The sequence below is a fragment of the Hippopotamus amphibius genome, chromosome 13 (genome assembly GCF_030028045.1).
Source record: "Hippopotamus amphibius kiboko isolate mHipAmp2 chromosome 13, mHipAmp2.hap2, whole genome shotgun sequence".
Classification (NCBI taxonomy): Eukaryota; Metazoa; Chordata; class Mammalia; order Artiodactyla; family Hippopotamidae; genus Hippopotamus; species Hippopotamus amphibius.
The window spans coordinates 53,230,165-53,253,783 of record NC_080198.1 but is presented as its reverse complement, the minus strand read 5'-3'; positions in this window follow the sequence as shown (position 1 = coordinate 53,253,783).

Genomic DNA, 23,619 nt, shown 5'->3' with positions numbered 1-23,619 from the left:
TCCACGTTCCGCACTCGGGCCGTTCTGCCTGTCAGACCCACGCTCCCTCGAGGTGTGCTCCTGAGGCCCTTGGACAGTTGGGGAAGTGGAGGCTCTCCCAGCATGGGAGGCCTGCCTAGCACATTGCTCTGGGTCCAAAGAGGATTCCCTGCGCCTCGGGCCCCGGGGCTACATTTTCTGCACACCGGAGACACTTGGCACACACAGCGTTTGCCCATGGAAAGCGGTGTGCCAGAGAGCACCCGCCTGGGACGTATGGCCCTCTCCCATAGAAGCCCTCCATGCAGCAGGCTGTCAGGGATTCGGCTGCAGGCCTTTGTGGCTGGAGAGACAGCAGCTCCTCTGGAGGCTCTGGGTCAGTGTGCACTCCCCTGCGAGGAAACGAGGCGTGTGGGATGATTCCCTGCCCAAGAATGGCAAGCAGCCTGCTCCTTCCGATGAGACGCACGTGTGGTGAGAGAGGCTTGGCAGCAGAGAAGAAGCAAGAGGGGCATCCAGGGAGGGGATGTGCATGCAGCTCGGAGGCCCCAGATCTCCTGCTTCCCAACCCGGGAAGGCCGGCTATGCCCATCAGGCCCCATTCCCAAGCGCACACCCAGCTTCTGGATCTGCCCTTTCCCAGCCCTGAAAACACACACAGGCCGTACCCGGAGCCCTGCCGAGGGGGACCTTTGCTCCCCGGGTGGGCCGAATGGCACGACTGTGTGAGGGCAGAGAAGGCCCCAGGAGGCTCTCAGGGAGCTGCCCCAGCATAGCAGTGCTCAGGAAAAGGCACTCTTCTTTCTGCAGGCTGGGTGCACCCTCGAGTTTCTGCTTGAGGCAGAGAGAGCTGAGCCAGGCGATTCCCCGGCTGAAGGCAAAGCAGAGAGTTTCTCGGTGGAGCGATGGCTCCATCTGCTAGCCGACCAGCATGGAAGGGGAAGCCTGGCTGCCACTGAGTTCCTGAGCAGGTTTCCAAGCTGGAGGCCCTCTGGCTCTACAAGCTCGAGCGTCCTGCCTAGGACTTGCCTCTGGCAACAGAGTGGGTGCCAAGGGCCTGTGGGCTGGAGGGTGCTCGGAAGCCGCAGGGGAGGCTTGGGGCACCCAGTGCTCTGGGATGGAAAACGCTGCAGGCCTGAGCCTCCAGGCACTCCTGCAGGCCTTTGGAGTGGGAAAGCTGTCCTTAGCAGAAGGCTCCCTGCCAAGGGCTGCTGGCCTTTGTGGCTGGCTCAGCTGCAGCTTCCTCGCAGGCTGCTGGTCCAGGGGCGTGTGTGCCCTGGTCCAGAGTGCTGTAGGAGGAGGTCCTAGCAAGGGGCGAGCAAGCCCCTTGTTCCCTTGGCATAGACTGGGCTGTGCACACAGAGGCCTGCCAGCAGTGAAGACAGTGCGGGCAGCAAGGGGGTGTGGCAGGCAGCGCAGAGGTGGCAGGAGTCCTGCTGGAGAGTGGGGTCCTGGCTGTTTTGTGCTCAGGCCCCAGGGGCCCCGTGCACACACAGCCTCTGGACCTGCAGCTTCCCAGCAGTGCAAGAGACACACAGGCAAGCCCCTGGGGCCTACTCGAATGAACTCTGCTCTGTCGAGGCCCTGCTGGCTGGCAGGGGCCTAGGCCAGCACAGGCCCTAGGGATGGCTTTGGCCTGCCATCCACGTTCCGCACTCGGGCCGTTCTGCCTGTCAGACCCACGCTCCCTCGAGGTGTGCTCCTGAGGCCCTTGGACAGTTGGGGAAGTGGAGGCTCTCCCAGCATGGGAGGCCTGCCTAGCACATTGCTCTGGGTCCAAAGAGGATTCCCTGCGCCTCGGGCCCCGGGGCTACATTTTCTGCACACCGGAGACACTTGGCACACACAGCGTTTGCCCATGGAAAGCGGTGTGCCAGAGAGCACCCGCCTGGGACGTATGGCCCTCTCCCATAGAAGCCCTCCATGCAGCAGGCTGTCAGGGATTCGGCTGCAGGCCTTTGTGGCTGGAGAGACAGCAGCTCCTCTGGAGGCTCTGGGTCAGTGTGCACTCCCCTGCGAGGAAACGAGGCGTGTGGGATGATTCCCTGCCCAAGAATGGCAAGCAGCCTGCTCCTTCCGATGAGACGCACGTGTGGTGAGAGAGGCTTGGCAGCAGAGAAGAAGCAAGAGGGGCATCCAGGGAGGGGATGTGCATGCAGCTCGGAGGCCCCAGATCTCCTGCTTCCCAACCCGGGAAGGCCGGCTATGCCCATCAGGCCCCATTCCCAAGCGCACACCCAGCTTCTGGATCTGCCCTTTCCCAGCCCTGAAAACACACACAGGCCGTACCCGGAGCCCTGCCGAGGGGGACCTTTGCTCCCCGGGTGGGCTGAATGGCACGACTGTGTGAGGGCAGAGAAGGCCCCAGGAGGCTCTCAGGGAGCTGCCACAGCATAGCAGTGCTCAGGAAAAGGCACTCTTCTTTCTGCAGGCTGGGTGCACCCTCGAGTTTCTGCTTGAGGCAGAGAGAGCTGAGCCAGGCGATTCCCCGGCTGAAGGCAAAGCAGAGAGTTTCTCGGTGGAGCGATGGCTCCATCTGCCAGCCGACCAGCATGGAAGGGGAAGCCTGGCTGCCACTGAGTTCCTGAGCAGGTTTCCAAGCTGGAGGCCCTCTGGCTCTACAAGCTCGAGCGTCCTGCCTAGGACTTGCCTCTGGCAACAGAGTGGGTGCCAAGGGCCTGTGGGCTGGAGGGTGCTCGGAAGCCGCAGGGGAGGCTTGGGGCACCCAGTGCTCTGGGATGGAAAACGCTGCAGGCCTGAGCCTCCAGGCACTCCTGCAGGCCTTTGGAGTGGGAAAGCTGTCCTTAGCAGAAGGCTCCCTGCCAAGGGCTGCTGGCCTTTGTGGCTGGCTCAGCTGCAGCTTCCTCGCAGGCTGCTGGTCCAGGGGCGTGTGTGCCCTGGTCCAGAGTGCTGTAGGAGGAGGTCCTAGCAAGGGGCGAGCAAGCCCCTTGTTCCCTTGGCATAGACTGGGCTGTGCACACAGAGGCCTGCCAGCAGTGAAGACAGTGCGGGCAGCAAGGGGGTGTGGCAGGCAGCGCAGAGGTGGCAGGAGTCCTGCTGGAGAGTGGGGTCCTGGCTGTTTTGTGCTCAGGCCCCAGGGGCCCCGTGCACACACAGCCTCTGGACCTGCAGCTTCCCAGCAGTGCAAGAGACACACAGGCAAGCCCCTGGGGCCTACTCGAATGAACTCTGCTCTGTCGAGGCCCTGCTGGCTGGCAGGGGCCTAGGCCAGCACAGGCCCTAGGGATGGCTTTGGCCTGCCATCCACGTTCCGCACTCGGGCCGTTCTGCCTGTCAGACCCACGCTCCCTCGAGGTGTGCTCCTGAGGCCCTTGGACAGTTGGGGAAGTGGAGGCTCTCCCAGCATGGGAGGCCTGCCTAGCACATTGCTCTGGGTCCAAAGAGGATTCCCTGCGCCTCGGGCCCCGGGGCTACATTTTCTGCACACCGGAGACACTTGGCACACACAGCGTTTGCCCATGGAAAGCGGTGTGCCAGAGAGCACCCGCCTGGGACGTATGGCCCTCTCCCATAGAAGCCCTCCATGCAGCAGGCTGTCAGGGATTCGGCTGCAGGCCTTTGTGGCTGGAGAGACAGCAGCTCCTCTGGAGGCTCTGGGTCAGTGTGCACTCCCCTGCGAGGAAACGAGGCGTGTGGGATGATTCCCTGCCCAAGAATGGCAAGCAGCCTGCTCCGTCCGATGAGACGCACGTGTGGTGAGAGAGGCTTGGCAGCAGAGAAGAAGCAAGAGGGGCATCCAGGGAGGGGATGTGCATGCAGCTCGGAGGCCCCAGATCTCCTGCTTCCCAACCCGGGAAGGCCGGCTATGCCCATCAGGCCCCATTCCCAAGCGCACACCCAGCTTCTGGATCTGCCCTTTCCCAGCCCTGAAAACACACACAGGCCGTACCCGGAGCCCTGCCGAGGGGGACCTTTGCTCCCCGGGTGGGCCGAATGGCACGACTGTGTGAGGGCAGAGAAGGCCCCAGGAGGCTCTCAGGGAGCTGCCCCAGCATAGCAGTGCTCAGGAAAAGGCACTCTTCTTTCTGCAGGCTGGGTGCACCCTCGAGTTTCTGCTTGAGGCAGAGAGAGCTGAGCCAGGCGATTCCCCGGCTGAAGGCAAAGCAGAGAGTTTCTCGGTGGAGCGATGGCTCCATCTGCTAGCCGACCAGCATGGAAGGGGAAGCCTGGCTGCCACTGAGTTCCTGAGCAGGTTTCCAAGCTGGAGGCCCTCTGGCTCTACAAGCTCGAGCGTCCTGCCTAGGACTTGCCTCTGGCAACAGAGTGGGTGCCAAGGGCCTGTGGGCTGGAGGGTGCTCGGAAGCCGCAGGGGAGGCTTGGGGCACCCAGTGCTCTGGGATGGAAAACGCTGCAGGCCTGAGCCTCCAGGCACTCCTGCAGGCCTTTGGAGTGGGAAAGCTGTCCTTAGCAGAAGGCTCCCTGCCAAGGGCTGCTGGCCTTTGTGGCTGGCTCAGCTGCAGCTTCCTCGCAGGCTGCTGGTCCAGGGGCGTGTGTGCCCTGGTCCAGAGTGCTGTAGGAGGAGGTCCTAGCAAGGGGCGAGCAAGCCCCTTGTTCCCTTGGCATAGACTGGGCTGTGCACACAGAGGCCTGCCAGCAGTGAAGACAGTGCGGGCAGCAAGGGGGTGTGGCAGGCAGCGCAGAGGTGGCAGGAGTCCTGCTTGAGAGTGGGGTCCTGGCTGTTTTGTGCTCAGGCCCCAGGGGCCCCGTGCACACACAGCCTCTGGACCTGCAGCTTCCCAGCAGTGCAAGAGACACACAGGCAAGCCCCTGGGGCCTACTCGAATGAACTCTGCTCTGTCGAGGCCCTGCTGGCTGGCAGGGGCCTAGGCCAGCACAGGCCCTAGGGATGGCTTTGGCCTGCCATCCACGTTCCGCACTCGGGCCGTTCTGCCTGTCAGACCCACGCTCCCTCGAGGTGTGCTCCTGAGGCCCTTGGACAGTTGGGGAAGTGGAGGCTCTCCCAGCATGGGAGGCCTGCCTAGCACATTGCTCTGGGTCCAAAGAGGATTCCCTGCGCCTCGGGCCCCGGGGCTACATTTTCTGCACACCGGAGACACTTGGCACACACAGCGTTTGCCCATGGAAAGCGGTGTGCCAGAGAGCACCCGCCTGGGACGTATGGCCCTCTCCCATAGAAGCCCTCCATGCAGCAGGCTGTCAGGGATTCGGCTGCAGGCCTTTGTGGCTGGAGAGACAGCAGCTCCTCTGGAGGCTCTGGGTCAGTGTGCACTCCCCTGCGAGGAAACGAGGCGTGTGGGATGATTCCCTGCCCAAGAATGGCAAGCAGCCTGCTCCTTCCGATGAGACGCACGTGTGGTGAGAGAGGCTTGGCAGCAGAGAAGAAGCAAGAGGGGCATCCAGGGAGGGGATGTGCATGCAGCTCGGAGGCCCCAGATCTCCTGCTTCCCAACCCGGGAAGGCCGGCTATGCCCATCAGGCCCCATTCCCAAGCGCACACCCAGCTTCTGGATCTGCCCTTTCCCAGCCCTGAAAACACACACAGGCCGTACCCGGAGCCCTGCCGAGGGGGACCTTTGCTCCCCGGGTGGGCTGAATGGCACGACTGTGTGAGGGCAGAGAAGGCCCCAGGAGGCTCTCAGGGAGCTGCCACAGCATAGCAGTGCTCAGGAAAAGGCACTCTTCTTTCTGCAGGCTGGGTGCACCCTCGAGTTTCTGCTTGAGGCAGAGAGAGCTGAGCCAGGCGATTCCCCGGCTGAAGGCAAAGCAGAGAGTTTCTCGGTGGAGCGATGGCTCCATCTGCCAGCCGACCAGCATGGAAGGGGAAGCCTGGCTGCCACTGAGTTCCTGAGCAGGTTTCCAAGCTGGAGGCCCTCTGGCTCTACAAGCTCGAGCGTCCTGCCTAGGACTTGCCTCTGGCAACAGAGTGGGTGCCAAGGGCCTGTGGGCTGGAGGGTGCTCGGAAGCCGCAGGGGAGGCTTGGGGCACCCAGTGCTCTGGGATGGAAAACGCTGCAGGCCTGAGCCTCCAGGCACTCCTGCAGGCCTTTGGAGTGGGAAAGCTGTCCTTAGCAGAAGGCTCCCTGCCAAGGGCTGCTGGCCTTTGTGGCTGGCTCAGCTGCAGCTTCCTCGCAGGCTGCTGGTCCAGGGGCGTGTGTGCCCTGGTCCAGAGTGCTGTAGGAGGAGGTCCTAGCAAGGGGCGAGCAAGCCCCTTGTTCCCTTGGCATAGACTGGGCTGTGCACACAGAGGCCTGCCAGCAGTGAAGACAGTGCGGGCAGCAAGGGGGTGTGGCAGGCAGCGCAGAGGTGGCAGGAGTCCTGCTGGAGAGTGGGGTCCTGGCTGTTTTGTGCTCAGGCCCCAGGGGCCCCGTGCACACACAGCCTCTGGACCTGCAGCTTCCCAGCAGTGCAAGAGACACACAGGCAAGCCCCTGGGGCCTACTCGAATGAACTCTGCTCTGTCGAGGCCCTGCTGGCTGGCAGGGGCCTAGGCCAGCACAGGCCCTAGGGATGGCTTTGGCCTGCCATCCACGTTCCGCACTCGGGCCGTTCTGCCTGTCAGACCCACGCTCCCTCGAGGTGTGCTCCTGAGGCCCTTGGACAGTTGGGGAAGTGGAGGCTCTCCCAGCATGGGAGGCCTGCCTAGCACATTGCTCTGGGTCCAAAGAGGATTCCCTGCGCCTCGGGCCCCGGGGCTACATTTTCTGCACACCGGAGACACTTGGCACACACAGCGTTTGCCCATGGAAAGCGGTGTGCCAGAGAGCACCCGCCTGGGACGTATGGCCCTCTCCCATAGAAGCCCTCCATGCAGCAGGCTGTCAGGGATTCGGCTGCAGGCCTTTGTGGCTGGAGAGACAGCAGCTCCTCTGGAGGCTCTGGGTCAGTGTGCACTCCCCTGCGAGGAAACGAGGCGTGTGGGATGATTCCCTGCCCAAGAATGGCAAGCAGCCTGCTCCTTCCGATGAGACGCACGTGTGGTGAGAGAGGCTTGGCAGCAGAGAAGAAGCAAGAGGGGCATCCAGGGAGGGGATGTGCATGCAGCTCGGAGGCCCCAGATCTCCTGCTTCCCAACCCGGGAAGGCCGGCTATGCCCATCAGGCCCCATTCCCAAGCGCACACCCAGCTTCTGGATCTGCCCTTTCCCAGCCCTGAAAACACACACAGGCCGTACCCGGAGCCCTGCCGAGGGGGACCTTTGCTCCCCGGGTGGGCCGAATGGCACGACTGTGTGAGGGCAGAGAAGGCCCCAGGAGGCTCTCAGGGAGCTGCCCCAGCATAGCAGTGCTCAGGAAAAGGCACTCTTCTTTCTGCAGGCTGGGTGCACCCTCGAGTTTCTGCTTGAGGCAGAGAGAGCTGAGCCAGGCGATTCCCCGGCTGAAGGCAAAGCAGAGAGTTTCTCGGTGGAGCGATGGCTCCATCTGCTAGCCGACCAGCATGGAAGGGGAAGCCTGGCTGCCACTGAGTTCCTGAGCAGGTTTCCAAGCTGGAGGCCCTCTGGCTCTACAAGCTCGAGCGTCCTGCCTAGGACTTGCCTCTGGCAACAGAGTGGGTGCCAAGGGCCTGTGGGCTGGAGGGTGCTCGGAAGCCGCAGGGGAGGCTTGGGGCACCCAGTGCTCTGGGATGGAAAACGCTGCAGGCCTGAGCCTCCAGGCACTCCTGCAGGCCTTTGGAGTGGGAAAGCTGTCCTTAGCAGAAGGCTCCCTGCCAAGGGCTGCTGGCCTTTGTGGCTGGCTCAGCTGCAGCTTCCTCGCAGGCTGCTGGTCCAGGGGCGTGTGTGCCCTGGTCCAGAGTGCTGTAGGAGGAGGTCCTAGCAAGGGGCGAGCAAGCCCCTTGTTCCCTTGGCATAGACTGGGCTGTGCACACAGAGGCCTGCCAGCAGTGAAGACAGTGCGGGCAGCAAGGGGGTGTGGCAGGCAGCGCAGAGGTGGCAGGAGTCCTGCTTGAGAGTGGGGTCCTGGCTGTTTTGTGCTCAGGCCCCAGGGGCCCCGTGCACACACAGCCTCTGGACCTGCAGCTTCCCAGCAGTGCAAGAGACACACAGGCAAGCCCCTGGGGCCTACTCGAATGAACTCTGCTCTGTCGAGGCCCTGCTGGCTGGCAGGGGCCTAGGCCAGCACAGGCCCTAGGGATGGCTTTGGCCTGCCATCCACGTTCCGCACTCGGGCCGTTCTGCCTGTCAGACCCACGCTCCCTCGAGGTGTGCTCCTGAGGCCCTTGGACAGTTGGGGAAGTGGAGGCTCTCCCAGCATGGGAGGCCTGCCTAGCACATTGCTCTGGGTCCAAAGAGGATTCCCTGCGCCTCGGGCCCCGGGGCTACATTTTCTGCACACCGGAGACACTTGGCACACACAGCGTTTGCCCATGGAAAGCGGTGTGCCAGAGAGCACCCGCCTGGGACGTATGGCCCTCTCCCATAGAAGCCCTCCATGCAGCAGGCTGTCAGGGATTCGGCTGCAGGCCTTTGTGGCTGGAGAGACAGCAGCTCCTCTGGAGGCTCTGGGTCAGTGTGCACTCCCCTGCGAGGAAACGAGGCGTGTGGGATGATTCCCTGCCCAAGAATGGCAAGCAGCCTGCTCCTTCCGATGAGACGCACGTGTGGTGAGAGAGGCTTGGCAGCAGAGAAGAAGCAAGAGGGGCATCCAGGGAGGGGATGTGCATGCAGCTCGGAGGCCCCAGATCTCCTGCTTCCCAACCCGGGAAGGCCGGCTATGCCCATCAGGCCCCATTCCCAAGCGCACACCCAGCTTCTGGATCTGCCCTTTCCCAGCCCTGAAAACACACACAGGCCGTACCCGGAGCCCTGCCGAGGGGGACCTTTGCTCCCCGGGTGGGCTGAATGGCACGACTGTGTGAGGGCAGAGAAGGCCCCAGGAGGCTCTCAGGGAGCTGCCACAGCATAGCAGTGCTCAGGAAAAGGCACTCTTCTTTCTGCAGGCTGGGTGCACCCTCGAGTTTCTGCTTGAGGCAGAGAGAGCTGAGCCAGGCGATTCCCCGGCTGAAGGCAAAGCAGAGAGTTTCTCGGTGGAGCGATGGCTCCATCTGCCAGCCGACCAGCATGGAAGGGGAAGCCTGGCTGCCACTGAGTTCCTGAGCAGGTTTCCAAGCTGGAGGCCCTCTGGCTCTACAAGCTCGAGCGTCCTGCCTAGGACTTGCCTCTGGCAACAGAGTGGGTGCCAAGGGCCTGTGGGCTGGAGGGTGCTCGGAAGCCGCAGGGGAGGCTTGGGGCACCCAGTGCTCTGGGATGGAAAACGCTGCAGGCCTGAGCCTCCAGGCACTCCTGCAGGCCTTTGGAGTGGGAAAGCTGTCCTTAGCAGAAGGCTCCCTGCCAAGGGCTGCTGGCCTTTGTGGCTGGCTCAGCTGCAGCTTCCTCGCAGGCTGCTGGTCCAGGGGCGTGTGTGCCCTGGTCCAGAGTGCTGTAGGAGGAGGTCCTAGCAAGGGGCGAGCAAGCCCCTTGTTCCCTTGGCATAGACTGGGCTGTGCACACAGAGGCCTGCCAGCAGTGAAGACAGTGCGGGCAGCAAGGGGGTGTGGCAGGCAGCGCAGAGGTGGCAGGAGTCCTGCTGGAGAGTGGGGTCCTGGCTGTTTTGTGCTCAGGCCCCAGGGGCCCCGTGCACACACAGCCTCTGGACCTGCAGCTTCCCAGCAGTGCAAGAGACACACAGGCAAGCCCCTGGGGCCTACTCGAATGAACTCTGCTCTGTCGAGGCCCTGCTGGCTGGCAGGGGCCTAGGCCAGCACAGGCCCTAGGGATGGCTTTGGCCTGCCATCCACGTTCCGCACTCGGGCCGTTCTGCCTGTCAGACCCACGCTCCCTCGAGGTGTGCTCCTGAGGCCCTTGGACAGTTGGGGAAGTGGAGGCTCTCCCAGCATGGGAGGCCTGCCTAGCACATTGCTCTGGGTCCAAAGAGGATTCCCTGCGCCTCGGGCCCCGGGGCTACATTTTCTGCACACCGGAGACACTTGGCACACACAGCGTTTGCCCATGGAAAGCGGTGTGCCAGAGAGCACCCGCCTGGGACGTATGGCCCTCTCCCATAGAAGCCCTCCATGCAGCAGGCTGTCAGGGATTCGGCTGCAGGCCTTTGTGGCTGGAGAGACAGCAGCTCCTCTGGAGGCTCTGGGTCAGTGTGCACTCCCCTGCGAGGAAACGAGGCGTGTGGGATGATTCCCTGCCCAAGAATGGCAAGCAGCCTGCTCCTTCCGATGAGACGCACGTGTGGTGAGAGAGGCTTGGCAGCAGAGAAGAAGCAAGAGGGGCATCCAGGGAGGGGATGTGCATGCAGCTCGGAGGCCCCAGATCTCCTGCTTCCCAACCCGGGAAGGCCGGCTATGCCCATCAGGCCCCATTCCCAAGCGCACACCCAGCTTCTGGATCTGCCCTTTCCCAGCCCTGAAAACACACACAGGCCGTACCCGGAGCCCTGCCGAGGGGGACCTTTGCTCCCCGGGTGGGCCGAATGGCACGACTGTGTGAGGGCAGAGAAGGCCCCAGGAGGCTCTCAGGGAGCTGCCACAGCATAGCAGTGCTCAGGAAAAGGCACTCTTCTTTCTGCAGGCTGGGTGCACCCTCGAGTTTCTGCTTGAGGCAGAGAGAGCTGAGCCAGGCGATTCCCCGGCTGAAGGCAAAGCAGAGAGTTTCTCGGTGGAGCGATGGCTCCATCTGCTAGCCGACCAGCATGGAAGGGGAAGCCTGGCTGCCACTGAGTTCCTGAGCAGGTTTCCAAGCTGGAGGCCCTCTGGCTCTACAAGCTCGAGCGTCCTGCCTAGGACTTGCCTCTGGCAACAGAGTGGGTGCCAAGGGCCTGTGGGCTGGAGGGTGCTCGGAAGCCGCAGGGGAGGCTTGGGGCACCCAGTGCTCTGGGATGGAAAACGCTGCAGGCCTGAGCCTCCAGGCACTCCTGCAGGCCTTTGGAGTGGGAAAGCTGTCCTTAGCAGAAGGCTCCCTGCCAAGGGCTGCTGGCCTTTGTGGCTGGCTCAGCTGCAGCTTCCTCGCAGGCTGCTGGTCCAGGGGCGTGTGTGCCCTGGTCCAGAGTGCTGTAGGAGGAGGTCCTAGCAAGGGGCGAGCAAGCCCCTTGTTCCCTTGGCATAGACTGGGCTGTGCACACAGAGGCCTGCCAGCAGTGAAGACAGTGCGGGCAGCAAGGGGGTGTGGCAGGCAGCGCAGAGGTGGCAGGAGTCCTGCTTGAGAGTGGGGTCCTGGCTGTTTTGTGCTCAGGCCCCAGGGGCCCCGTGCACACACAGCCTCTGGACCTGCAGCTTCCCAGCAGTGCAAGAGACACACAGGCAAGCCCCTGGGGCCTACTCGAATGAACTCTGCTCTGTCGAGGCCCTGCTGGCTGGCAGGGGCCTAGGCCAGCACAGGCCCTAGGGATGGCTTTGGCCTGCCATCCACGTTCCGCACTCGGGCCGTTCTGCCTGTCAGACCCACGCTCCCTCGAGGTGTGCTCCTGAGGCCCTTGGACAGTTGGGGAAGTGGAGGCTCTCCCAGCATGGGAGGCCTGCCTAGCACATTGCTCTGGGTCCAAAGAGGATTCCCTGCGCCTCGGGCCCCGGGGCTACATTTTCTGCACACCGGAGACACTTGGCACACACAGCGTTTGCCCATGGAAAGCGGTGTGCCAGAGAGCACCCGCCTGGGACGTATGGCCCTCTCCCATAGAAGCCCTCCATGCAGCAGGCTGTCAGGGATTCGGCTGCAGGCCTTTGTGGCTGGAGAGACAGCAGCTCCTCTGGAGGCTCTGGGTCAGTGTGCACTCCCCTGCGAGGAAACGAGGCGTGTGGGATGATTCCCTGCCCAAGAATGGCAAGCAGCCTGCTCCTTCCGATGAGACGCACGTGTGGTGAGAGAGGCTTGGCAGCAGAGAAGAAGCAAGAGGGGCATCCAGGGAGGGGATGTGCATGCAGCTCGGAGGCCCCAGATCTCCTGCTTCCCAACCCGGGAAGGCCGGCTATGCCCATCAGGCCCCATTCCCAAGCGCACACCCAGCTTCTGGATCTGCCCTTTCCCAGCCCTGAAAACACACACAGGCCGTACCCGGAGCCCTGCCGAGGGGGACCTTTGCTCCCCGGGTGGGCTGAATGGCACGACTGTGTGAGGGCAGAGAAGGCCCCAGGAGGCTCTCAGGGAGCTGCCACAGCATAGCAGTGCTCAGGAAAAGGCACTCTTCTTTCTGCAGGCTGGGTGCACCCTCGAGTTTCTGCTTGAGGCAGAGAGAGCTGAGCCAGGCGATTCCCCGGCTGAAGGCAAAGCAGAGAGTTTCTCGGTGGAGCGATGGCTCCATCTGCCAGCCGACCAGCATGGAAGGGGAAGCCTGGCTGCCACTGAGTTCCTGAGCAGGTTTCCAAGCTGGAGGCCCTCTGGCTCTACAAGCTCGAGCGTCCTGCCTAGGACTTGCCTCTGGCAACAGAGTGGGTGCCAAGGGCCTGTGGGCTGGAGGGTGCTCGGAAGCCGCAGGGGAGGCTTGGGGCACCCAGTGCTCTGGGATGGAAAACGCTGCAGGCCTGAGCCTCCAGGCACTCCTGCAGGCCTTTGGAGTGGGAAAGCTGTCCTTAGCAGAAGGCTCCCTGCCAAGGGCTGCTGGCCTTTGTGGCTGGCTCAGCTGCAGCTTCCTCGCAGGCTGCTGGTCCAGGGGCGTGTGTGCCCTGGTCCAGAGTGCTGTAGGAGGAGGTCCTAGCAAGGGGCGAGCAAGCCCCTTGTTCCCTTGGCATAGACTGGGCTGTGCACACAGAGGCCTGCCAGCAGTGAAGACAGTGCGGGCAGCAAGGGGGTGTGGCAGGCAGCGCAGAGGTGGCAGGAGTCCTGCTGGAGAGTGGGGTCCTGGCTGTTTTGTGCTCAGGCCCCAGGGGCCCCGTGCACACACAGCCTCTGGACCTGCAGCTTCCCAGCAGTGCAAGAGACACACAGGCAAGCCCCTGGGGCCTACTCGAATGAACTCTGCTCTGTCGAGGCCCTGCTGGCTGGCAGGGGCCTAGGCCAGCACAGGCCCTAGGGATGGCTTTGGCCTGCCATCCACGTTCCGCACTCGGGCCGTTCTGCCTGTCAGACCCACGCTCCCTCGAGGTGTGCTCCTGAGGCCCTTGGACAGTTGGGGAAGTGGAGGCTCTCCCAGCATGGGAGGCCTGCCTAGCACATTGCTCTGGGTCCAAAGAGGATTCCCTGCGCCTCGGGCCCCGGGGCTACATTTTCTGCACACCGGAGACACTTGGCACACACAGCGTTTGCCCATGGAAAGCGGTGTGCCAGAGAGCACCCGCCTGGGACGTATGGCCCTCTCCCATAGAAGCCCTCCATGCAGCAGGCTGTCAGGGATTCGGCTGCAGGCCTTTGTGGCTGGAGAGACAGCAGCTCCTCTGGAGGCTCTGGGTCAGTGTGCACTCCCCTGCGAGGAAACGAGGCGTGTGGGATGATTCCCTGCCCAAGAATGGCAAGCAGCCTGCTCCATCCGATGAGACGCACGTGTGGTGAGAGAGGCTTGGCAGCAGAGAAGAAGCAAGAGGGGCATCCAGGGAGGGGATGTGCATGCAGCTCGGAGGCCCCAGATCTCCTGCTTCCCAACCCGGGAAGGCCGGCTATGCCCATCAGGCCCCATTCCCAAGCGCACACCCAGCTTCTGGATCTGCCCTTTCCCAGCCCTGAAAACACACACAGGCCGTACCCGGAGCCCTGCCGAGGGGGACCTTTGCTCCCCGGGTGGGCCGAATGGCACGACTGTGTGAGGGCAGAGAAGGCCCCAGGAGGCTCTCAGGGAGCTGCCACAGCATAGCAGTGCTCAGGAAAAGGCACTCTTCTTTCTGCAGGCTGGGTGCACCCTCGAGTTTCTGCTTGAGGCAGAGAGAGCTGAGCCAGGCGATTCCCCGGCTGAAGGCAAAGCAGAGAGTTTCTCGGTGGAGCGATGGCTCCATCTGCTAGCCGACCAGCATGGAAGGGGAAGCCTGGCTGCCACTGAGTTCCTGAGCAGGTTTCCAAGCTGGAGGCCCTCTGGCTCTACAAGCTCGAGCGTCCTGCCTAGGACTTGCCTCTGGCAACAGAGTGGGTGCCAAGGGCCTGTGGGCTGGAGGGTGCTCGGAAGCCGCAGGGGAGGCTTGGGGCACCCAGTGCTCTGGGATGGAAAACGCTGCAGGCCTGAGCCTCCAGGCACTCCTGCAGGCCTTTGGAGTGGGAAAGCTGTCCTTAGCAGAAGGCTCCCTGCCAAGGGCTGCTGGCCTTTGTGGCTGGCTCAGCTGCAGCTTCCTCGCAGGCTGCTGGTCCAGGGGCGTGTGTGCCCTGGTCCAGAGTGCTGTAGGAGGAGGTCCTAGCAAGGGGCGAGCAAGCCCCTTGTTCCCTTGGCATAGACTGGGCTGTGCACACAGAGGCCTGCCAGCAGTGAAGACAGTGCGGGCAGCAAGGGGGTGTGTCAGGCAGCGCAGAGGTGGCAGGAGTCCTGCTGGAGAGTGGGGTCCTGGCTGTTTTGTGCTCAGGCCCCAGGGGCCCCGTGCACACACAGCCTCTGGACCTGCAGCTTCCCAGCAGTGCAAGAGACACACAGGCAAGCCCCTGGGGCCTACTCGAATGAACTCTGCTCTGTCGAGGCCCTGCTGGCTGGCAGGAGCCTAGGCCAGCACAGGCCCTAGGGATGGCTTTGGCTTGCCATCCACGTTCCGCACTCGGGCCGTTCTGCCTGTCAGACCCACGCTCCCTCGAGGTGTGCTCCTGAGGCCCTTGGACAGTTGGGGAAGTGGAGGCTCTCCCAGCATGGGAGGCCTGCCTAGCACATTGCTCTGGGTCCAAAGAGGATTCCCTGCGCCTCGGGCCCCGGGGCTACATTTTCTGCACACCGGAGACACTTGGCACACACAGCGTTTGCCCATGGAAAGCGGTGTGCCAGAGAGCACCCGCCTGGGACGTATGGCCCTCTCCCATAGAAGCCCTCCATGCAGCAGGCTGTCAGGGATTCGGCTGCAGGCCTTTGTGGCTGGAGAGACAGCAGCTCCTCTGGAGGCTCTGGGTCAGTGTGCACTCCCCTGCGAGGAAACGAGGCGTGTGGGATGATTCCCTGCCCAAGAATGGCAAGCAGCCTGCTCCTTCCGATGAGACGCACGTGTGGTGAGAGAGGCTTGGCAGCAGAGAAGAAGCAAGAGGGGCATCCAGGGAGGGGATGTGCATGCAGCTCGGAGGCCCCAGATCTCCTGCTTCCCACCCCGGGAAGGCCGGCTATGCCCATCAGGCCCCATTCCCAAGCGCACACCCAGCTTCTGGATCTGCCCTTTCCCAGCCCTGAAAACACACACAGGCCGTACCCGGAGCCCTGCCGAGGGGGACCTTTGCTCCCCGGGTGGGCCGAATGGCACGACTGTGTGAGGGCAGAGAAGGCCCCAGGAGGCTCTCAGGGAGCTGCCACAGCATAGCAGTGCTCAGGAAAAGGCACTCTTCTTTCTGCAGGCTGGGTGCACCCTCGAGTTTCTGCTTGAGGCAGAGAGAGCTGAGCCAGGCGATTCCCCGGCTGAAGGCAAAGCAGAGAGTTTCTCGGTGGAGCGATGGCTCCATCTGCTAGCCGACCAGCATGGAAGGGGAAGCCTGGCTGCCACTGAGTTCCTGAGCAGGTTTCCAAGCTGGAGGCCCTCTGGCTCTACAAGCTCGAGCGTCCTGCCTAGGACTTGCCTCTGGCAACAGAGTGGGTGCCAAGGGCCTGTGGGCTGGAGGGTGCTCGGAAGCCGCAGGGGAGGCTTGGGGCACCCAGTGCTCTGGGATGGAAAACGCTGCAGGCCTGAGCCTCCAGGCACTCCTGCAGGCCTTTGGAGTGGGAAAGCTGTCCTTAGCAGAAGGCTCCCTGCCAAGGGCTGCTGGCCTTTGTGGCTGGCTCAGCTGCAGCTTCCTCGCAGGCTGCTGGTCCAGGGGCGTGTGTGCCCTGGTCCAGAGTGCTGTAGGAGGAGGTCCTAGCAAGGGGCGAGCAAGCCCCTTGTTCCCTTGGCATAGACTGGGCTGTGCACACAGAGGCCTGCCAGCAGTGAAGACAGTGCGGGCAGCAAGGGGGTGTGGCAGGCAGCGCAGAGGTGGCAGGAGTCCTGCTTGAGAGTGGGGTCCTGGCTGTTTTGTGCTCAGGCCCCAGGGGCCCCGTGCACACACAGCCTCTGGACCTGCAGCTTCCCAGCAGTGCAAGAGACACACAGGCAAGCCCCTGGGGCCTACTCGAATGAACTCTGCTCTGTCGAGGCCCTGCTGGCTGGCAGGGGCCTAGGCCAGCACAGGCCCTAGGGATGGCTTTGGCCTGCCATCCACGTTCCGCACTCGGGCCGTTCTGCCTGTCAGACCCACGCTCCCTCGAGGTGTGCTCCTGAGGCCCTTGGACAGTTGGGGAAGTGGAGGCTCTCCCAGCATGGGAGGCCTGCCTAGCACATTGCTCTGGGTCCAAAGAGGATTCCCTGCGCCTCGGGCCCCGGGGCTACATTTTCTGCACACCGGAGACACTTGGCACACACAGCGTTTGCCCATGGAAAGCGGTGTGCCAGAGAGCACCCGCCTGGGACGTATGGCCCTCTCCCATAGAAGCCCTCCATGCAGCAGGCTGTCAGGGATTCGGCTGCAGGCCTTTGTGGCTGGAGAGACAGCAGCTCCTCTGGAGGCTCTGGGTCAGTGTGCACTCCCCTGCGAGGAAACGAGGCGTGTGGGATGATTCCCTGCCCAAGAATGGCAAGCAGCCTGCTCCTTCCGATGAGACGCACGTGTGGTGAGAGAGGCTTGGCAGCAGAGAAGAAGCAAGAGGGGCATCCAGGGAGGGGATGTGCATGCAGCTCGGAGGCCCCAGATCTCCTGCTTCCCAACCCGGGAAGGCCGGCTATGCCCATCAGGCCCCATTCCCAAGCGCACACCCAGCTTCTGGATCTGCCCTTTCCCAGCCCTGAAAACACACACAGGCCGTACCCGGAGCCCTGCCGAGGGGGACCTTTGCTCCCCGGGTGGGCTGAATGGCACGACTGTGTGAGGGCAGAGAAGGCCCCAGGAGGCTCTCAGGGAGCTGCCACAGCATAGCAGTGCTCAGGAAAAGGCACTCTTCTTTCTGCAGGCTGGGTGCACCCTCGAGTTTCTGCTTGAGGCAGAGAGAGCTGAGCCAGGCGATTCCCCGGCTGAAGGCAAAGCAGAGAGTTTCTCGGTGGAGCGATGGCTCCATCTGCCAGCCGACCAGCATGGAAGGGGAAGCCTGGCTGCCACTGAGTTCCTGAGCAGGTTTCCAAGCTGGAGGCCCTCTGGCTCTACAAGCTCGAGCGTCCTGCCTAGGACTTGCCTCTGGCAACAGAGTGGGTGCCAAGGGCCTGTGGGCTGGAGGGTGCTCGGAAGCCGCAGGGGAGGCTTGGGGCACCCAGTGCTCTGGGATGGAAAACGCTGCAGGCCTGAGCCTCCAGGCACTCCTGCAGGCCTTTGGAGTGGGAAAGCTGTCCTTAGCAGAAGGCTCCCTGCCAAGGGCTGCTGGCCTTTGTGGCTGGCTCAGCTGCAGCTTCCTCGCAGGCTGCTGGTCCAGGGGCGTGTGTGCCCTGGTCCAGAGTGCTGTAGGAGGAGGTCCTAGCAAGGGGCGAGCAAGCCCCTTGTTCCCTTGGCATAGACTGGGCTGTGCACACAGAGGCCTGCCAGCAGTGAAGACAGTGCGGGCAGCAAGGGGGTGTGGCAGGCAGCGCAGAGGTGGCAGGAGTCCTGCTGGAGAGTGGGGTCCTGGCTGTTTTGTGCTCAGGCCCCAGGGGCCCCATGCACACACAGCCTCTGGACCTGCAGCTTCCCAGCAGTGCAAGAGACACACAGGCAAGCCCCTGGGGCCTACTCGAATGAACTCTGCTCTGTCGAGGCCCTGCTGGCTGGCAGGGGCCTAGGCCAGCACAGGCCCTAGGGATGGCTTTGGCCTGCCATCCACGTTCCGCACTCGGGCCGTTCTGCCTGTCAGACCCACGCTCCCTCGAGGTGTGCTCCTGAGGCCCTTGGACAGTTGGGGAAGTGGAGGCTCTCCCAGCATGGGAGGCCTGCCTAGCACATTGCTCTGGGTCCAAAGAGGATTCCCTGCGCCTCGGGCACCGGGGCTACATTTTCTGCACACCGGAGACACTTGGCACACACAGCGTTTGCCCATGGAAAGCGGTGTGCCAGAGAGCACCCGCCTGGGACGTATGGCCCTCTCCCATAGAAGCCCTCCATGCAGCAGGCTGTCAGGGATTCGGCTGCAGGCCTTTGTGGCTGGAGAGACAGCAGCTCCTCTGGAGGCTCTGGGTCAGTGTGCACTCCCCTGCGAGGAAACGAGGCGTGTGGGATGATTCCCTGCCCAAGAATGGCAAGCAGCCTGCTCCTTCCGATGAGACGCACGTGTGGTGAGAGAGGCTTGGCAGCAGAGAAGAAGCAAGAGGGGCATCCAGGGAGGGGATGTGCATGCAGCTCGGAGGCCCCAGATCTCCTGCTTCCCAACCCGGGAAGGCCGGCTATGCCCATCAGGCCCCATTCCCAAGCGCACACCCAGCTTCTGGATCTGCCCTTTCCCAGCCCTGAAAACACACACAGGCCGTACCCGGAGCCCTGCCGAGGGGGACCTTTGCTCCCCGGGTGGGCCGAATGGCACGACTGTGTGAGGGCAGAGAAGGCCCCAGGAGGCTCTCAGGGAGCTGCCCCAGCATAGCAGTGCTCAGGAAAAGGCACTCTTCTTTCTGCAGGCTGGGTGCACCCTCGAGTTTCTGCTTGAGGCAGAGAGAGCTGAGCCAGGCGATTCCCCGGCTGAAGGCAAAGCAGAGAGTTTCTCGGTGGAGCGATGGCTCCATCTGCTAGCCGACCAGCATGGAAGGGGAAGCCTGGCTGCCACTGAGTTCCTGAGCAGGTTTCCAAGCTGGAGGCCCTCTGGCTCTACAAGCTCGAGCGTCCTGCCTAGGACTTGCCTCTGGCAACAGAGTGGGTGCCAAGGGCCTGTGGGCTGGAGGGTGCTCGGAAGCCACAGGGGAGGCTTGGGGCACCCAGTGCTCTGGGATGGAAAACGCTGCAGGCCTGAGCCTCCAGGCACTCCTGCAGGCCTTTGGAGTGGGAAAGCTGTCCTTAGCAGAAGGCTCCCTGCCAAGGGCTGCTGGCCTTTGTGGCTGGCTCAGCTGCAGCTTCCTCGCAGGCTGCTGGTCCAGGGGCGTGTGTGCCCTGGTCCAGAGTGCTGTAGGAGGAGGTCCTAGCAAGGGGCGAGCAAGCCCCTTGTTCCCTTGGCATAGACTGGGCTGTGCACACAGAGGCCTGCCAGCAGTGAAGACAGTGCGGGCAGCAAGGGGGTGTGGCAGGCAGCGCAGAGGTGGCAGGAGTCCTGCTGGAGAGTGGGGTCCTGGCTGTTTTGTGCTCAGGCCCCAGGGGCCCCGTGCACACACAGCCTCTGGACCTGCAGCTTCCCAGCAGTGCAAGAGACACACAGGCAAGCCCCTGGGGCCTACTCGAATGAACTCTGCTCTGTCGAGGCCCTGCTGGCTGGCAGGGGCCTAGGCCAGCACAGGCCCTAGGGATGGCTTTGGCCTGCCATCCACGTTCCGCACTCGGGCCGTTCTGCCTGTCAGACCCACGCTCCCTCGAGGTGTGCTCCTGAGGCCCTTGGACAGTTGGGGAAGTGGAGGCTCTCCCAGCATGGGAGGCCTGCCTAGCACATTGCTCTGGGTCCAAAGAGGATTCCCTGCGCCTCGGGCCCCGGGGCTACATTTTCTGCACACCGGAGACACTTGGCACACACAGCGTTTGCCCATGGAAAGCGGTGTGCCAGAGAGCACCCGCCTGGGACGTATGGCCCTCTCCCATAGAAGCCCTCCATGCAGCAGGCTGTCAGGGATTCGGCTGCAGGCCTTTGTGGCTGGAGAGACAGCAGCTCCTCTGGAGGCTCTGGGTCAGTGTGCACTCCCCTGCGAGGAAACGAGGCGTGTGGGATGATTCCCTGCCCAAGAATGGCAAGCAGCCTGCTCCATCCGATGAGACGCACGTGTGGTGAGAGAGGCTTGGCAGCAGAGAAGAAGCAAGAGGGGCATCCAGGGAGGGGATGTGCATGCAGCTCGGAGGCCCCAGATCTCCTGCTTCCCAACCCGGGAAGGCCGGCTATGCCCATCAGGCCCCATTCCCAAGCGCACACCCAGCTTCTGGATCTGCCCTTTCCCAGCCCTGAAAACACACACAGGCCGTACCCGGAGCCCTGCCGAGGGGGACCTTTGCTCCCCGGGTGGGCCGAATGGCACGACTGTGTGAGGGCAGAGAAGGCCCCAGGAGGCTCTCAGGGAGCTGCCCCAGCATAGCAGTGCTCAGGAAAAGGCACTCTTCTTTCTGCAGGCTGGGTGCACCCTCGAGTTTCTGCTTGAGGCAGAGAGAGCTGAGCCAGGCGATTCCCCGGCTGAAGGCAAAGCAGAGAGTTTCTCGGTGGAGCGATGGCTCCATCTGCTAGCCGACCAGCATGGAAGGGGAAGCCTGGCTGCCACTGAGTTCCTGAGCAGGTTTCCAAGCTGGAGGCCCTCTGGCTCTACAAGCTCGAGCGTCCTGCCTAGGACTTGCCTCTGGCAACAGAGTGGGTGCCAAGGGCCTGTGGGCTGGAGGGTGCTCGGAAGCCGCAGGGGAGGCTTGGGGCACCCAGTGCTCTGGGATGGAAAACGCTGCAGGCCTGAGCCTCCAGGCACTCCTGCAGGCCTTTGGAGTGGGAAAGCTGTCCTTAGCAGAAGGCTCCCTGCCAAGGGCTGCTGGCCTTTGTGGCTGGCTCAGCTGCAGCTTCCTCGCAGGCTGCTGGTCCAGGGGCGTGTGTGCCCTGGTCCAGAGTGCTGTAGGAGGAGGTCCTAGCAAGGGGCGAGCAAGCCCCTTGTTCCCTTGGCATAGACTGGGCTGTGCACACAGAGGCCTGCCAGCAGTGAAGACAGTGCGGGCAGCAAGGGGGTGTGGCAGGCAGCGCAGAGGTGGCAGGAGTCCTGCTGGAGAGTGGGGTCCTGGCTGTTTTGTGCTCAGGCCCCAGGGGCCCCGTGCACACACAGCCTCTGGACCTGCAGCTTCCCAGCAGTGCAAGAGACACACAGGCAAGCCCCTGGGGCCTACTCGAATGAACTCTGCTCTGTCGAGGCCCTGCTGGCTGGCAGGGGCCTAGGCCAGCACAGGCCCTAGGGATGGCTTTGGCCTGCCATCCACGTTCCGCACTCGGGCCGTTCTGCCTGTCAGACCCACGCTCCCTCGAGGTGTGCTCCTGAGGCCCTTGGACAGTTGGGGAAGTGGAGGCTCTCCCAGCATGGGAGGCCTGCCTAGCACATTGCTCTGGGTCCAAAGAGGATTCCCTGCGCCTCGGGCCCCGGGGCTACATTTTCTGCACACCGGAGACACTTGGCACACACAGCGTTTGCCCATGGAAAGCGGTGTGCCAGAGAGCACCCGCCTGGGACGTATGGCCCTCTCCCATAGAAGCCCTCCATGCAGCAGGCTGTCAGGGATTCGGCTGCAGGCCTTTGTGGCTGGAGAGACAGCAGCTCCTCTGGAGGCTCTGGGTCAGTGTGCACTCCCCTGCGAGGAAACGAGGCGTGTGGGATGATTCCCTGCCCAAGAATGGCAAGCAGCCTGCTCCATCCGATGAGACGCACGTGTGGTGAGAGAGGCTTGGCAGCAGAGAAGAAGCAAGAGGGGCATCCAGGGAGGGGATGTGCATGCAGCTCGGAGGCCCCAGATCTCCTGCTTCCCACCCCGGGAAGGCCGGCTATGCCCATCAGGCCCCATTCCCAAGCGCACACCCAGCTTCTGGATCTGCCCTTTCCCAGCCCTGAAAACACACACAGGCCGTACCCGGAGCCCTGCCGAGGGGGACCTTTGCTCCCCGGGTGGGCCGAATGGCACGACTGTGTGAGGGCAGAGAAGGCCCCAGGAGGCTCTCAGGGAGCTGCCACAGCATAGCAGTGCTCAGGAAAAGGCACTCTTCTTTCTGCAGGCTGGGTGCACCCTCGAGTTTCTGCTTGAGGCAGAGAGAGCTGAGCCAGGCGATTCCCCGGCTGAAGGCAAAGCAGAGAGTTTCTCGGTGGAGCGATGGCTCCATCTGCTAGCCGACCAGCATGGAAGGGGAAGCCTGGCTGCCACTGAGTTCCTGAGCAGGTTTCCAAGCTGGAGGCCCTCTGGCTCTACAAGCTCGAGCGTCCTGCCTAGGACTTGCCTCTGGCAACAGAGTGGGTGCCAAGGGCCTGTGGGCTGGAGGGTGCTCGGAAGCCGCAGGGGAGGCTTGGGGCACCCAGTGCTCTGGGATGGAAAACGCTGCAGGCCTGAGCCTCCAGGCACTCCTGCAGGCCTTTGGAGTGGGAAAGCTGTCCTTAGCAGAAGGCTCCCTGCCAAGGGCTGCTGGCCTTTGTGGCTGGCTCAGCTGCAGCTTCCTCGCAGGCTGCTGGTCCAGGGGCGTGTGTGCCCTGGTCCAGAGTGCTGTAGGAGGAGGTCCTAGCAAGGGGCGAGCAAGCCCCTTGTTCCCTTGGCATAGACTGGGCTGTGCACACAGAGGCCTGCCAGCAGTGAAGACAGTGCGGGCAGCAAGGGGGTGTGGCAGGCAGCGCAGAGGTGGCAGGAGTCCTGCTGGAGAGTGGGGTCCTGGCTGTTTTGTGCTCAGGCCCCAGGGGCCCCGTGCACACACAGCCTCTGGACCTGCAGCTTCCCAGCAGTGCAAGAGACACACAGGCAAGCCCCTGGGGCCTACTCGAATGAACTCTGCTCTGTCGAGGCCCTGCTGGCTGGCAGGGGCCTAGGCCAGCACAGGCCCTAGGGATTCCTTTGGCCTGCCATCCACGTTCCGCACTCGGGCCGTTCTGCCTGTCAGACCCACGCTCCCTCGAGGTGTGCTCCTGAGGCCCTTGGACAGTTGGGGAAGTGGAGGCTCTCCCAGCATGGGAGGCCTGCCTAGCACATTGCTCTGGGTCCAAAGAGGATTCCCTGCGCCTCGGGCACCGGGGCTACATTTTCTGCACACCGGAGACACTTGGCACACACAGCGTTTGCCCATGGAAAGCGGTGTGCCAGAGAGCACCCGCCTGGGACGTATGGCCCTCTCCCATAGAAGCCCTCCATGCAGCAGGCTGTCAGGGATTCGGCTGCAGGCCTTTGTGGCTGGAGAGACAGCAGCTCCTCTGGAGGCTCTGGGTCAGTGTGCACTCCCCTGCGAGGAAACGAGGCGTGTGGGATGATTCCCTGCCCAAGAATGGCAAGCAGCCTGCTCCATCCGATGAGACGCACGTGTGGTGAGAGAGGCTTGGCAGCAGAGAAGAAGCAAGAGGGGCATCCAGGGAGGGGATGTGCATGCAGCTCGGAGGCCCCAGATCTCCTGCTTCCCAACCCGGGAAGGCCGGCTATGCCCATCAGGCCCCATTCCCAAGCGCACACCCAGCTTCTGGATCTGCCCTTTCCCAGCCCTGAAAACACACACAGGCCGTACCCGGAGCCCTGCCGAGGGGGACCTTTGCTCCCCGGGTGGGCCGAATGGCACGACTGTGTGAGGGCAGAGAAGGCCCCAGGAGGCTCTCAGGGAGCTGCCACAGCATAGCAGTGCTCAGGAAAAGGCACTCTTCTTTCTGCAGGCTGGGTGCACCCTCGAGTTTCTGCTTGAGGCAGAGAGAGCTGAGCCAGGCGATTCCCCGGCTGAAGGCAAAGCAGAGAGTTTCTCGGTGGAGCGATGGCTCCATCTGCTAGCCGACCAGCATGGAAGGGGAAGCC